The sequence below is a fragment of the Ambystoma mexicanum genome, chromosome 2p (assembly GCF_040938575.1).
Source record: "Ambystoma mexicanum isolate Mex_15411 chromosome 2p, UKY_AmexF1_1, whole genome shotgun sequence".
Classification (NCBI taxonomy): domain Eukaryota; kingdom Metazoa; phylum Chordata; class Amphibia; order Caudata; family Ambystomatidae; genus Ambystoma; species Ambystoma mexicanum.
The window spans coordinates 1,305,822,402-1,305,836,928 of record NC_090923.1 but is presented as its reverse complement, the minus strand read 5'-3'; the positions used below and the strand labels follow the sequence as shown (position 1 = coordinate 1,305,836,928).

The 14,527-nt window shown below is 46.7% G+C and overlaps 1 protein-coding gene across 1 annotated transcript in view; it reads right to left on the bottom strand.

Moving 5' to 3' along the window:
• LMTK2 (lemur tyrosine kinase 2) overlaps positions 1–14,527 on the bottom strand; it is a 471,403-nt gene that overhangs the window by 367,470 nt on the left and 89,406 nt on the right. The gene's annotated exons all lie outside the window — the stretch shown is intronic.

Genomic DNA, 14,527 nt, shown 5'->3' with positions numbered 1-14,527 from the left:
CAAAAGGCAAGGCATTCCAGATTTTGGCGGCCTTGAAAGGGAAGGATTTGCCTGGAGAGAGCGAAATAAGGGATGTTGACCAGCGCCAAGGCAGAGGAGCACATCTCCCTTGGTGGCTCTTAAAAGGACACCAGTTCTTTAATATAGACTGGAGCAGTACCATATAAAGATCTAAGGGCTAGAGAGGCAACCTTAAATTCCAGCCCAGAGGCCACAGGTAGCCAATGGAGATCTCACCGGCTGTCAGAGATATGCTCTCTTCTAGCTTTCTTCGTGATAATGCGAACTGCATAATTTTGAAGAGTCTGAAAGGCATGGTTTTTTTCTTGATGGACTCAATTAATAATGTATTGCCATAGTTCAATCTGGACATCACAACCGCACGGGTCACTGAGGAGCACCTAGATGCTGACAGAAAGATGCAGGTTTCTCAGCGGCCTATGGTAGTAGGAGCCATTTTTTACTCTCCGGTTGATACAAGGGTCTGCACTAAGCAGAGGATCAAGAAAGAAGTCCAGAGTTAACATTCTGAGACCGGAATTGGACAACTGTGAATGGAGAATGATTGGTAGCTGGGGGTCTCATTTTGCTCGAGCATGCTTGGTGCCAGAAACCAGCAGCTCAGTCTTATCCCCATTCAGACACATCCAGTTGTTCCTCATCCAGGTCTCAACGTGAAGATAGATGGTCTGAAGGAGGACAGCGGCCTTGAGTTATCAGGGGATTATGCCAAAACTACCTGGTGTCATCAGCATAGTTCGAGAAGTACACTCCAAGCTCATCCTACAGGTGATAAAAAGGTTGAATATAAAGGTTGAAAAGTAGGGGGGGACCCCACAGGAAATGGGGAAGAGGCCTCACCCCAACATACTCAAAGAGGTACGATTGTGGAGAAATGATCTCACCCATAGAATTGGGCCAGGAGTGCAGCGTCCATGTTTCTCTAAGGAGAGCAGAAGTTGCTCATGGTCAATAAGATTAAAAGCTGCTGATAAATCCAGTAGAACCAGCATGGGCGTAATTTTAGGGGGGATAGGGGTGTTCGTTCCCACCAACTTTCATGGCACGCCATTTTTTCCCCCATTCATTTGGCTTGTGTACCTTTTCTTCAGATGTCACGTCCCCCAACATTTTCAGCAAAGTTACTCCACTGAGAACCAGCATGCCAGAGCAATCTCCCTCCGAGATTCTCAACATGTGCGTCTGCAGATCAAACAGAGCGTTCTCGGTACCGTGGAGGGGTCTAAAACCAGACTGTCTAGGATACAGAATATTAGTCTTCTCGATGAAGACTTGTAGTTGGCTATTGGCACATTTATCAAGCACATTGAGGAGAAAATGACAGTTGGAGATGGGGCTTAAGTTGCCAGGGTCACTTGGGTCCAGTCCTGGGAGGGGTGATGGTGGCTTTCTTTATGGAATCGGGGACTTGATTTCTGGCAAAAGGTGTTGAAAAATCTGATCAAAAAGGGTGCAAAGATATCCTTGTAGTCCAAGAAAAAATGAGGGGGGATGGTGTTCTCTGGACACTGGCAAGGGCGCATAGTCGAGAGGGTGGTCATGTCGGTAAGAGGCAGGAGCAAAGCTATACATATGCATTGATCGGAGAAACAGGAGGACAACAGAAAGGTAGATATCAGCCGAAGGTTAGCTCTCATTTTGGCTTGCGCCTTTGTCCACCTTGGCTTCGAAGGCAGTCTGTATTTCACCACAGACTTGGTCCGTGGGTGCTATGGCGAAGGGAAGAGTACTGGGTTTCTCTAAAGACTTTACCATCTCAAAAGGTTTTTTAGAATGGTTGTTTGCTTCCTCCATTTGTTTGTTATAGAATTTGTTTTGCTTCGTTGATAGCTATCCTGTAGTCTTTGTCCATCTTTCACTGGGGTTGGTTGTCTACTTAAGGGCATTTAAGCCATTTGGTCTCCGTCTGACGTTTTTGAATTTCTATTTTGCACAGATCCTGTGTGAACAATTTCTGGCAAGAAGTATCGTTAACCAGTTTACTCCTAACCGGCGCCACACGATTCAGCATGGGGAGCTGAAGGTTATTAAAAAAGGTGCCAATAAGAACAGAAGGAGGGTCCAGATCAGATGTGGCCGACATGATGCTGTCAACACAGCCTTTCAGGTCTATTCTTTGGCAGTGGCTTTTCAACATCTACCTTGCCCCTCTTGCCCACCTGATCTCCTCCTGCTCTCCTCTTTTCCAGTGTTATGCTGATGACACAGCTTTTCGCAAAGCTTCCCTCTACTTCCTCTTCTTCTGCCCCTCTCATTCCCGATTGACTGCTATTGGCAGTTTTACACAATGAGAAAGATGGCAAAACAGAAGGGGATCGGAAGGAGGGACGTTCCTTTGACCTTTTCTACAAGGAATCGTTACTTTCACGAAGCCTTGAGAAGACCAGGAGACCATGCTGAAGAATCCTGTATTGTGTGTCGGAGGTACCCGGGGTTCTCCCGCGTCGATAATCAAGGCTGGGAAAGTTGGCAACTACTGTGGTACTGTCCTTAGCTCCAATAATAAAGCAGCCTCAGAGACCGATGCAGGACCAGCCTGTGTTGAAGCCAAGGCTGCAAGCAGCAACATTGCAAGGCGAGCGCTGGAACCAACATTGCATGAAACGCGTGGGATAACCAACGCGAGTGATGAGTGATTAAACTTTGAAACCAAGATGTAATCCCTTTGACAGTGATCCAGCACCGCGTGGGTGCTCAATCGAAGGTCTGTAAGGTATCCAGATGAGAGTAAGTGAAAGAGTGGCAAAGGATTGTGCATCGAAGTGGTTCTGCAACTGATCAAGCTAAATATCATGCACAATAGAAAGTATTCCATGTTGATACAGTAAAGAAAGTTGATGGCACCGTCAATAAAGTTGGTCAATACCACCTGTTCAAGGACATCACAAATGTGGAAAGTGTGTGGCATTCCAAGTCACTGAGACCAAACATTCCTTCCATTGCGTGAATATATACTGGAATCTTCCAATTGCAATAGCAGAATGGTGATTTATGTCATCCAATGCCCGTGCAATTTACTGAACGTAGGGAAGATAAAAGACCAGTAAAAGCAAAGGATCTTGGAACACCGTTCTTGCATTAGACACAGGGTTGCGGACAAACCACTTGTGGACCATTACAGTCAACTAAAACACACAGACGAGACTTGAAGTGGTTTCTCCTACAAACCATCACCCCAAATCAGAGGAGGAGGAGACGGAGACACAAAGCTGGGTGAACTAGAACAAAGATGGATATAGTGCTTTGCCAGATCCCGTTGAATGGAACATGTTGTTGAACCATTAACTCCACAGACATGAGTCGGATCAGATAACCCCCAGGTTGATATACCTTACACTGGGCCTGTCGCACATGCATACATATGGTGGTGTTAATAATTCAGCCCCACAGTCTAACGTTCAGCGACCATTGTAAAAGTATGCGAATACCATCTCATAAGAGCAAGCAGGCTCTGCGGTAACAATTATACAAGGGGTTTCAGCACTCCACTGAGTGCATTTCCATCATACATCTAGGTTGTGTGTATTTACACCTTTCATGCACATTACGGCTCATTTGTGACAAAAGAGAAAAATAGAAAGATGCTGCTAATGTGTATATGAACAAACCTACAGTTATATCAAAGCACAACTTTTATGCATGTTACAAGTTTGGCTCTGGCAAACCTAAAGACCAGCCACATTGAGCCCATTTATGGGGAAACTGAGAAAAATAGGAGTCCGTAAATGAACACATGACCTGACCAACAGTTACATTAAGCATCCAGTGCATGGAGAACAACAACGGAAGTCAGAGTTCGGGCATATTTTACGCCCTTGTTTAATCTTCAAATATACTGAATGTATCCCCAAGACTGTAATACTGATTGGATAATCTATTGAGGTCACAATATTTTCTCGCAATTATCTTGGTTCACTTTGCCTTAGAAGGATTGATGCTTATAGTGACTGCGGCACCAGTTAAACATTCCAAGACCCCGATCTAAAGCTTTCTCTGGGCCCGCACCAGTACTTTGTGAGCTTTTGAAAGATGGCCGCCGGGTTAGTGAAATGTTTTACATAGTCTGGTCGTCGCACCTGGTTACCATGACCATGCTCGACACCCAACACGCCGAGAATCTCGGCGAGGCCCACATCGCCAACGCAGTCGCAGGGATACGACCGCTCCCTGTGAGGTAATTTTGGTCGCAGGAACGCTTTGATCCCCGAGACACCCAGTGGGAGACCTTTGGGACCCACAGGGAGGGGCTAAGATACCCACTCTCGTGGTATAATACCCTCACAGTAATTTTGTGGGTTTTTAAATATATGCATTTTGTCCAGTGGGAGAAAGGCAATACAAGGCTCACAAGTGCTATGGGTTACAAGAGAGCCCCCCCCCCATGACTATGCAACAGGTTTTGCCATCGCAAATGCATATTGTCTTTGCTTAGAGGGGACCAATTATCCTGGGCTCACACATTTTCTTATATATTAGGTGAATTTATTTTTGAGGGGACTGGGACTAGATTGGACCAGGCTCTACACGCTCCCTGATAGCGCAGACTCCACGTGCAACATTCAATTAAGCACAGTACGTTTTTTTTCCCCCAGTGGGGATGCCATTTGTCATAGTTTAACAGGCCCCGTGACGTTGGGCTTACACAACTTTGTGCATTATTAGGTGACAGTGCATTACCAGCACTCCACTACCTTACCCATTTTGAGGGGACTGGAACCAGAGTATCTGCTTCTACATGCGCTGTCTAAAAGCGCTGATTCCACCTGCTACATTGATTTAAGCATGGTAAGCTTCCCTGCAGGGGACACTGTTCTAGCGACTTTTGAGCACGTTTAAATAACTATCCCGGAAACAGACCATTATTGAGTACATTTCATTTATTTTGTAGAGCATCACAGGAAGCTCTTGCCAGAGCCCCTACCACAATTCCCCGTCCTGATGAAGGCAGTCACATTCACAGCAGTTCAAGTTTCAGGAAAGACCGAAAAACAGTTGTGTTGACTTTTATATTGCACAGTGTCTATTTTGTACACTGGGCACTGTAAAGAAGGCATGGCAACAATAAGACCGACACAAGTGACCACAGTTAAAGGGTGTTTATTAACTTCAACAAGGGTTGAAATCTAAATCTAATCCTAAATCTACAGATGGGAGCAAGCTACGACCATCAAAGAAAATGCTGTCTTGTCAAATAAAAGGGCCTATACTAAAAGAACCTATCGCCAATCCTTACCTCTCAAAACAGTGTGGGAAATGTTATGAAAAAAGAAAGAAGTGTTCAAAAATGATATGTCAGGTTTTCAGGCTGTTGGCCTCCCTTCCCCATGTTTTTAACATGCGATAAGGCGGATCACTCAGCATAGCACAGTCTCTGGCTTCTTTAGCACGAGGTTACAGTTCACTCATCAGCATCAGGGCCTCCGGAACACAAGTCTCCTTGCCTCTCAAAGTCTCTTCACTCAAAGGGCCTGATGCAACCAGAGATACACCAAGACAAGATATTTTCCCCTCTCAGATTTTTACAAGTATTCACATCGGGGGATTCAATAACCACCCCTGATCCCCCTCAGCCGGGCTCAGATCCTCTTAGCATAAAGTGCTGCACAGGCTTCCCTCTGCTGGGCTCAAGCCTGTCTTTCACTTTTCTCACAATATTCATAGGTTCTTCCTTTTTCGGGTGACTCGCGGGTCACCCTGGATCCCTCAGCCGGACTCAGTTCCCTTCTACAACATTAGTCTCCCTCAGCCAGGCTTGGACCAATGTCAATTTTACATCAAGTATCGAAGACTTTCGAATGTGCACAGGGTTTGGGCTTGACCCTCTGCAGGACCACTTCGATTTCAAAATTCACTTTCTTTCAATGTTCGCGCCCTTCTGGATGGATACCTAACAGACCTTTGAATGAGCACCCACGTGATGCCAGACCACTGCCTCCGGTATCGTATTTTAGCTTCAAAGTTCATTCACTTATCTGCTGTCTTAATAATCTTCTTCATACAATGTCACTGCTGGCAACCTCGATTTCCACACATAGCGGTCTGGTATCAGTCTCCCCAACTCACCGGGTGTGCTGCTTTGTTGTAGGACCCAAGGACAGTACCACAGCGGCAATCGCTTCTCATCGCCTTGACCATCAATGCGGGAGAGCCCTGGGTACCTCTGACACACAATGCAGGATTCTTTAGCTTTTATTCCAGGTCTTACGCTTTCTACTTTTGAAGGATCATGGAAGATGCGGTTTGCCGGTGAAAAGGTCAAGGGCATCTCCCTCCTTGCAATCCTCTTCAGTCTTGCCGTCTTCCACCTTGTCTTAAACTGCCATCTTGGAACTGCTTCTTCCTCGTGTACTTTGCCTTGCTCAGAGTGCTTTCATGCTCTGCCTTTTATCTGTGTGGGGAAGTCTGATAGCAGGTGTGTGTAATGATCAGTAATTGCCTGACCATTGTATTGGGACAGGCAGCTCTGGTGTTAGTCCGTTTTCAATCACTGTGAACTATCCGTGAGAAAGTGTTGGTGTCAGGAAAGGGCGGGCTGAGTTCCCAAGTATCCTACCGGGTAGGAGGGGGTAAAGGTGTGACAGGGAAGGGGATACTGCATCTAGGCGTCCCAGTCCCACTCCCCAAAGACCCCCATCCAGGTGATCCTCCCACACTGGACCAGCCCCGGGAACTGGATGCAAAAGCCATGGCCTTGTCCTGGCCACCTGGATGACAGCACCAAGTTTATGTTTCTAACATATCAACATAGGGTGTGTACGGATTAGATTATTTGCTTTGTATGTATATCATTTGGTACTATTGTATTTCAATCACTATGTTTTTTGTTTGGGAATGTTTGGCGTTTACTCATTTATGACAATCATTAACCTGTAATATGTTTTGCCTAATGAAATAATCATTACATTTTGGGTCTTTGGCAAATTCGGGTTCGCCCTGATCGTTTGTCCAACACGTACACATGTATTACCTACAGACATATCCACACACTTCAAAAGTCTCCTAAATAAGCACACAGACCATTGTTACCCTGCACAGTTTCAATATATAAGCAGTTTTAAAACTGTAAAACCCCTTAAACAACATCTCCCCCACCCTCACCACAGACCAAAACCCTGTTATGTACCCCCATGCTTGCATAACCAACCAAAAATAATAACACTTGCAAACATGAATTACTAATGGGCGATGATAGGAGAACGCAGTTGCAGAGAACCTGAATAATATCCATCTTTTCCATAGCTTGCTCAGATGAAACTACAACCATATTCCATACAATATACCCCCACCACTTACAAGTGAATAATAACTGCATAGTGAACCCAAGTCAGTGACCAGGATGGTATATATGTTATCATTCCCCTAGGTTGGCTATTGTTCATGTACGTTACAGGGTAGCAGTACATTGCTCTGAATAAAGGTATGTGCTTCCTCAGGAATAGTGAAGAAATGTGTTTGGTCTCTGAGCTGAATACATAGCTTAGCCGGGTACAACATAGAATACTTAATGTGCCTCACACAGCAACTTTTTAACTCCCTGGAATGTTCTATGTTCATTCTTTCCTGCTGTGGAGAAGTCAGGATAGATATCAACCCAGTTAGCCTCATTCTGGAGTGTACCCTTCTCATGTGCATATTTTGAAATAAGGTCACCATCCTTGTAGTTGAGTACTTATCCAATTATCAGGCGCATAGGCACATCCTGCTTGGGCTATGTCAACATTGCATGATCCGTGAGTTACACTACAAAGCGGGGTGAGGGGGCGGTCGAGAGGGGGGGGGGGGCTTGATCACCTAGGATCTTTTTCAACAACGACTCTACAAATTGCTCCAAGCTGCCTTGGTAACTAGTCTCTGAGACCCCTATTGTCTGAATGTTATTGCACAGAGACCGCAACTCTAGCTCTTCACACTTAACCTTAAGGCAGCGAAAGCTATTTGCCATTTTGTCCGATGTGGTGCGCATTGCAAAATGTCTTCGGCAACGCTGATCCTTTTCTCCTCAGTTAATATCCAGGCACTTTCCTTGTCAATCCTGGTGATATTATCCAGCTTGTCATTGATCGAGGCAAACCCTTCCTACATGCCCCAGGACAATTGCTGCATGCCCAGGTCTGAGCCAGCACCCTCTGTCGAACTCGCAGCACTGGGGGCTCACCGCAACTGCGTCCTTCCAGGATGGTCTTCTGCATGGTTTTGGTGAAAGCGTGAAAATGACTGTCGTTTGCTGGTTCCCCGTGGCATATCCAAACAACTGAATTAGTGGTGGTCAGGGCGCTGTTCCAGCCTTATCTGGCATGCCCCTACGAGCAGTCTGGTTTGTTTCCACTCTCTCACTGAAGCCATGCCCTACACCTTCAACGGCTCTACAGGGCAGACACCTCAAAATGCTGCTGGTTTAAGGGACACTGCGCCGCCAAAGGACCCAATGTGCCCTCAAAATGTGGAGGGGATACAGAGTCCTGCGTCTCCTCAACCCTCCATGGGTTCTTGTTCCTTGAAGAAACATGTAAGTCTTAGTTTTCTAAAGAAGTTGTTTAGTTCCACCTCGGAGGTGAACCAGACCGTCCGGTTAGGCGGGGGGAAAAAGGATAGACCTTTTTCCAGAAGTTGCACTTGTGCTAGGCTGATACCTGAAAGAATACTGGGATCTCGCCCTCATTATCATCCTGTAATATAGGTCGAGGTCTTGTCTCTACTGGTTGAATATTCTCGTGCGAAACCTCGGTTGCCGCCTACCGCCCCATGGTCAAAAGTCTGGATGGACAAAATCCCCCTGGAATCCTCTTGTGGCCTCTGCCTAAAAAAAGGCCTCCGTCCTTGTTCTTTGCGTTTGCTCGTAGCCGTAGAAGTATGGATCGTCTCTGGCTGAGTCACTAATTGTGTCAGAAAATCACCTCCGAGGCCCCTCCTGTTAGCAGAGGTATGTTGTGCTTTATCTGTGTTCCTTTGTTCCAGAAAGTTTGCAGCTAAGTATGGGTAGATCTTCTCAGCTTTGAATTCTTGAATGTCCCTATTACGGTTTTTAGTTTTCTTAGTCGACGTTGTTCTAAAGTCCGCATAAAAGCCAGGCATCCACAGCTTGGTATTTTAATGAACACACCCATGGTAGCCTGCCTACCCATTTAAGCATCAACACTTGTTTTAATCAGGTTTTAATCCCATTGTCCCCTCTTAGAACCTTGTTTGTGCCTGTGTATGCACTTTATTGGGGACATTTTTTATAAATGCTTTAAATTCTCACCATTTAGAGTGATGAACATGTCCCAGCAGTGTTGATCAATTTGCAATTCTTCTGTTCTATGCAGCCATGGTGGCGTACTATCACCCCAGAGCATGAACTCATTTTTATTCCCAGTCAGTCAGTGCTTAGGATGAGGACACTGGTGTACCACATAGCTCTTCCTACCTGTGGAAACATTAAGTCTACTTTCCATGACCCCGCGACTAACTGGGGGCTTGGGCTGCGTTTTTAAATTTGCATGGTATTGCTGTTTTGGACACTGGCATCGCTAAATGCTCGTTAACCATTTGCATGATCACAATAGTATACCGTCACATTATAGCCTCACTGAGCTTTTCCAATAAAAGCAATCTCTGTTACTCATCCCGTATTTTAATTTGAAACTTGATTGCTGCCATTCTAATGATGGTGTGTCATTGACTGTAATTGAGAGAGGAGAATATAGAAGTGGGTTTTCTCTGGGGAGTTCACAATGTAATCATCCCAGACGCTCTGACAGCTTGTAACTGTTCGTACTCTTTCAAGGTAAAAGCTGTAAAGGGTACTGTGTTATTTTGCACCTTGGGTATTTTGATAATGATTTATTTATAGAGCACTTCTGCCCAAGCGCTGTACATAGACCATATTTACATACATAATCCCAAAGGAGGTTGGTACATCGACCACGGAAGGATGAATTGGCCTTGCCCTGATTCGAACCGAATTTAAATTTCAACGTTATGTGAGACACGGATATTTCTATGGGTTGATGTTTTTTTCTTGTTTTCGTGTCAAACTTGGAGTCTACTCCCTCATGCAGCACGTTAACACCACTTTAACGCCATCTGCCCTCTGTAGCACAGATTTTGCTGCACGAGGATTATTTCCAGTGACGTGCAGTTTGTTGTTCGCATAGGTCTTAAAACGAAGACTTTGTATTTGTATTTTTTTTTTATATAGCGCTTTACACCAAAGCGCTGCACACTTTAACAGGATACATACGACAATAACATAACAGTAACAGTAGAAGCAATTTACAATAGAGTATCAGACCAACAAAACAATAAGTAGAGCAATTAACTTGAGGGGAGAAGGAGAGTAGTGTAGTAGAACGGAGAGGGGAGGGGAAGAGGAGGAGGAGGAAAAACTGATGGGGTGAAGGGAGAGAATGGGGAGAAGGGAGAGAATGGGGAGAAGGGAGAGAATGGGGGTGAGGGGGAGATGATCAAGGAGATAAGGCAAGGTGGGAGGAGAGCAGGAAGGGGGGGGTTTCATGACGGGGAATGGAGAAGGAGATATTTGAGGGAAGTTCGGAATGAGGAAAAAGGTAGAAATAGAGCGGAGTGAGAGAGGTAAGGAGTTCCAGTGTAGGGGGGCTAGGAGATGGAAGGAGCGGAAAAGGGATGTGGCACAAGGGGTAGGAGGAACAGTGAGAAGGAAGTGGTTGGCAGAGTGAAGGGAGCGGGAGGGAGTGTAGAACGAGAGGAGGGAGGAGAGATAAGGGGGGGAGCAAGACCGTGGATAGATTTAAAGACTAGGCAGAGAAAATTAAATTTAAGTTGGGAGTGAAAGGGAAGCCAGCCAAGGGAGGAAAGGGAAGCAGAGATGGAGTTGCGGGGGGAGAGGAGGCAGAGGGTGCAGATCGGCAGAGTGGTAGATAGATTTAAGGGGGCCGAGATGAGAAGTAGGAAGTCCAAAGAGTAAGGAGGAGCAGTAGAAGAGACGAGAGAAGATAAGGGAGGAGATTAAGAGTTTAGTAGCATGGAAAGTGAGAGGGGGGCAGACTTTGCAAATATTAAAGAGGTGGAAGCGACAGGCACGAGAAGTGAGATGTGATGGGAAAAGGTGAGAGGAGTCAAAGTGAATACCTAGGTTGTGAGCGTGGTCAGAGATGAGGAGATTAGAAGGGGGAAATTAATGAAAGGAGGAGGAGAGTATTATGTACTTTGCTACATAATTTGTTGTCATGTGATCCTCCTCTTCATCCGCGTCACCTGCTGTGTCGTGCAGGTCCGTGGAGTCTGCTGGTGGAGTATTCGGGGAGCCACAGGTAGCTGTGGTGCGCCGTTAGGCTGCGCAGGGGTGGGGGGCTTTGCAGGCTGCGGCGAGGCCACCGTGGTATTTGGCACCAGGGACTGTACCGTAGCCAGAGGATGTAATGGAGTTGGTGTTTGGACATGAGCTGTTTGATGCGGCAGCACAGGCAGGATCATGTCCTGAATGATTCAATTCCCTTAGGTATAATTGCCCATTTGTGGGGATTTCATTAGTGTGAGGAACTTGTCAAAAAAGCGTTCACATGCTGGTGAAGCACACTTCTGCATTTGTGTGGCTGAGTCTGCACGTACTGCCAAGTCCTCCCTGTGCCTGTCTGCTCTGGGCATAGCCCGCATCCATATAGCGCCCTTGGGTCAATGTGGTCGGGTAGGAGGTACTCCACGTGACCATCGGAGACCATTACACCCTAGATGTGAAGTCGGGCCTTTGATGCTTGCTGGAAGGGTGCGCCTCCTGATGAGCCACCATTTTGTCCTGTATGTACTGCCTCACATGCTTGAGGCGTGTCAACTACTGTACTGGCCATGGTGTCCGTCTGTTTGCTTGGATGTGTAGGTTCAGACCTGCCCTCCACCTCCAGCGTGGACCTGGGAAGCGGTGTGCCCTTGGACATGACCACGGTAGTGCTTTCAGTACTGCATGTAGGCGCCCCCTCAGGCTTGCGCCTAGTAATAGAGCAGAGCCCCTCTGGGAATTCCCCGGTGCAAGAGCCTTCTGGCACCTCTGCACTGAGGATCCATGGACCCCTAAACCGCGTGGCCTGTAGCTCGAAGAGCCTCGGTCCCCTTGCTGAAAGGCCACTCCTGCTTGGTCATTTCCATGGAAAGGAGTCGACCTTGCATGGGTGCTTTTGAGAACAATATACTTACCTTCGGTTTGGTAAGTCTCCATACGTACTCCTGGATTTGTTCCGGTGGTGATCTGGAGAATAGCTCCCTCCACCTGGCCAGCCGGCTCTTGACTGGGGAGTGAGTCGCACGCCGAGCAGCCGTCCCAGCCGTGGTCTTCATCTAGGCACCGGAGGCAGAGCGCGTGCGGGTCTGACGTGGGGAAGGATCCCTCACAGGCCGGGCACTTGCGAACGCCTGCCGCGCTGTCATACACCGGGGAGAGGCACCGGAGGACAGATTATTTATCTCTCTATAAAAGAGTGGTTAGTACAGAATACAAGAAGGCAGAATAAAGGGAAGAATATCCCTGGGGAAGATCTGATCGCATAGAAATACGAGGAATAAAAAAGGGCCTCAACCACAGCAGGTGAAAGAGGACTGCTCCTGTCGAGACAGAAAAGGGACTGATGTGGCGCCAGTGGGCGGAATCGAGGGAGACCATGCTCCCGGGGCCATGCCCCAGAGCGCAACAAAATTTAAAGGGGGAAAACTTTTCTGGTGAAAAAGGTTCCGTTCCCATCCCTAGCAAGGGGTGCCCCATACAGTATGGAGGAGAGGAGATAGGACATAGGAGTATGGGGGAGGAATGGGACAAGCCCCCCACCCCTTAGTGGATTTATCACTGAAAGAGGGAATCACCTGGAACTCTGTTGGGAGCAGTCTACTCCAAAAGTCCTCTTCCACAGGGGAAAAGACAGCTCCAAAGAGGCAAGCCCTTCTGCCTAATCATCCTAAGGGAAGATTTGTGGCGACTGCTGAACGAATAAGACCTGCTGTAGCTGGGACCACTAGTACAGTACTAGTAATGCTCAGTGGAGGCAACATCATCCTCCAAGTGCTCTCTAAAAACCTTCGTTGTTGGGAAGTGCAGAATATAGGACTTGCGTTGTCTGTGGAGACCTCCAACTGGGTCCACTAGATAACCGTAAGTGGCCCAGTACTGGTCTCCATCAGAAGCTGCTTTTAAGGCCGACTCAACCATGCTTGACCCACTTCAAGCAGCTACAGGATCTCAGGTGCTGCTTTTGGTACTCTAGGTGCTTCGATCCATCTCAATGCAGACTTGAACCAGAAAAGCCACCCACCCTAACCACTGGCTTGATCGCATGAAAGCTACTGACTCGGAGTCTTGACTACCAACTCTCCGGGGGAAGCCTGGCCTCGACCAGTCTCCAATGCAGACTCGATCCATCAGGAGCCCTCATCTCGACTCTGCAAAACTAGACTTGACCTATCTAGCTACAGCAAAGCACCTAGAAGCCAGACTTCATGCTGTTGAGACCCAAAGCCAAGAGTGTCTGCCCTCTGGTCTGCTTTACAGGGCCCTTGACTTGTAAGACAAACTTTACATTTGTAGAGACCCCTAAAATAACGGAAATTTGCTGCTGAAATAATTCTCCTATCACTGCCTGACCAAACCAGAGCACCCCTTTATTAAGTCTGCATTCTCTGTGTTTTCCTTTACAGGGGAGGTGTCATAGTATTTTTCATTAGGCATGTTCATTTTGTTAGTCTCTGCAAAAATAGGAACTTTTAATAAATCTTTGTTGGAAATTCTTTTAATTTGGTACTCCAGTACCATTGCCGTTTGGTTTGCTTCGCAATCAGCCCACACCCCTCCTGAAGAGGACATATAGCCCCCAACCTGCTCTACCATAAAAGCTGATGGAGCTCTACCTACTGGAGTAGGATCTTTGATGGTTGTATAGTAGTGTGGGGATAAATAGCAGTCTTATTGGTTGTGAGTTTCTCGAATATTGAAGGCTGCACCAAAAAAAAAAAACTGTTTTGTCTGATTTTGGGGTGGTCTTCAATATTTCAAATGAATACCTCTTTCACCCCCGAGCCCTCCTTCAACCTCTTCCCCCACCCCAACCCCATCTCATCTCATCCTCACCTTTTCCCCAGCACCCCCTTAAACAGCAAACCATTCAGAAACACACACACACACACACACACACACACACACACTAATATGCCATCTGTGACATATTGATTCCATAGACTCCAAGTACTGTTTCTTTCCTCAGTTCCTTGACCGAAATCACCAAACAAAAAGTAAATGCAAGGTGCTTGCCCTAGTGACTACTATACTCCAAGGCCTTTGTCCCATTTCTTCCATACTAATGGGACATTCCGTTAATTGGGGACGAGAGCAGAGCATGCCATGCCTCGTGACAAATCCATTATACATGCCGCCAGACCCAACCGCCAGTTCTTTAATCATCCAATCACAGGAGGCTGAACGGGATGACGGATGGGCAGATGAAAAAAAGGAGACTGTACTAGTATAATAGTCACTGCAACTTACTCTACCATTCCTTCCCTTTTCCCTCAT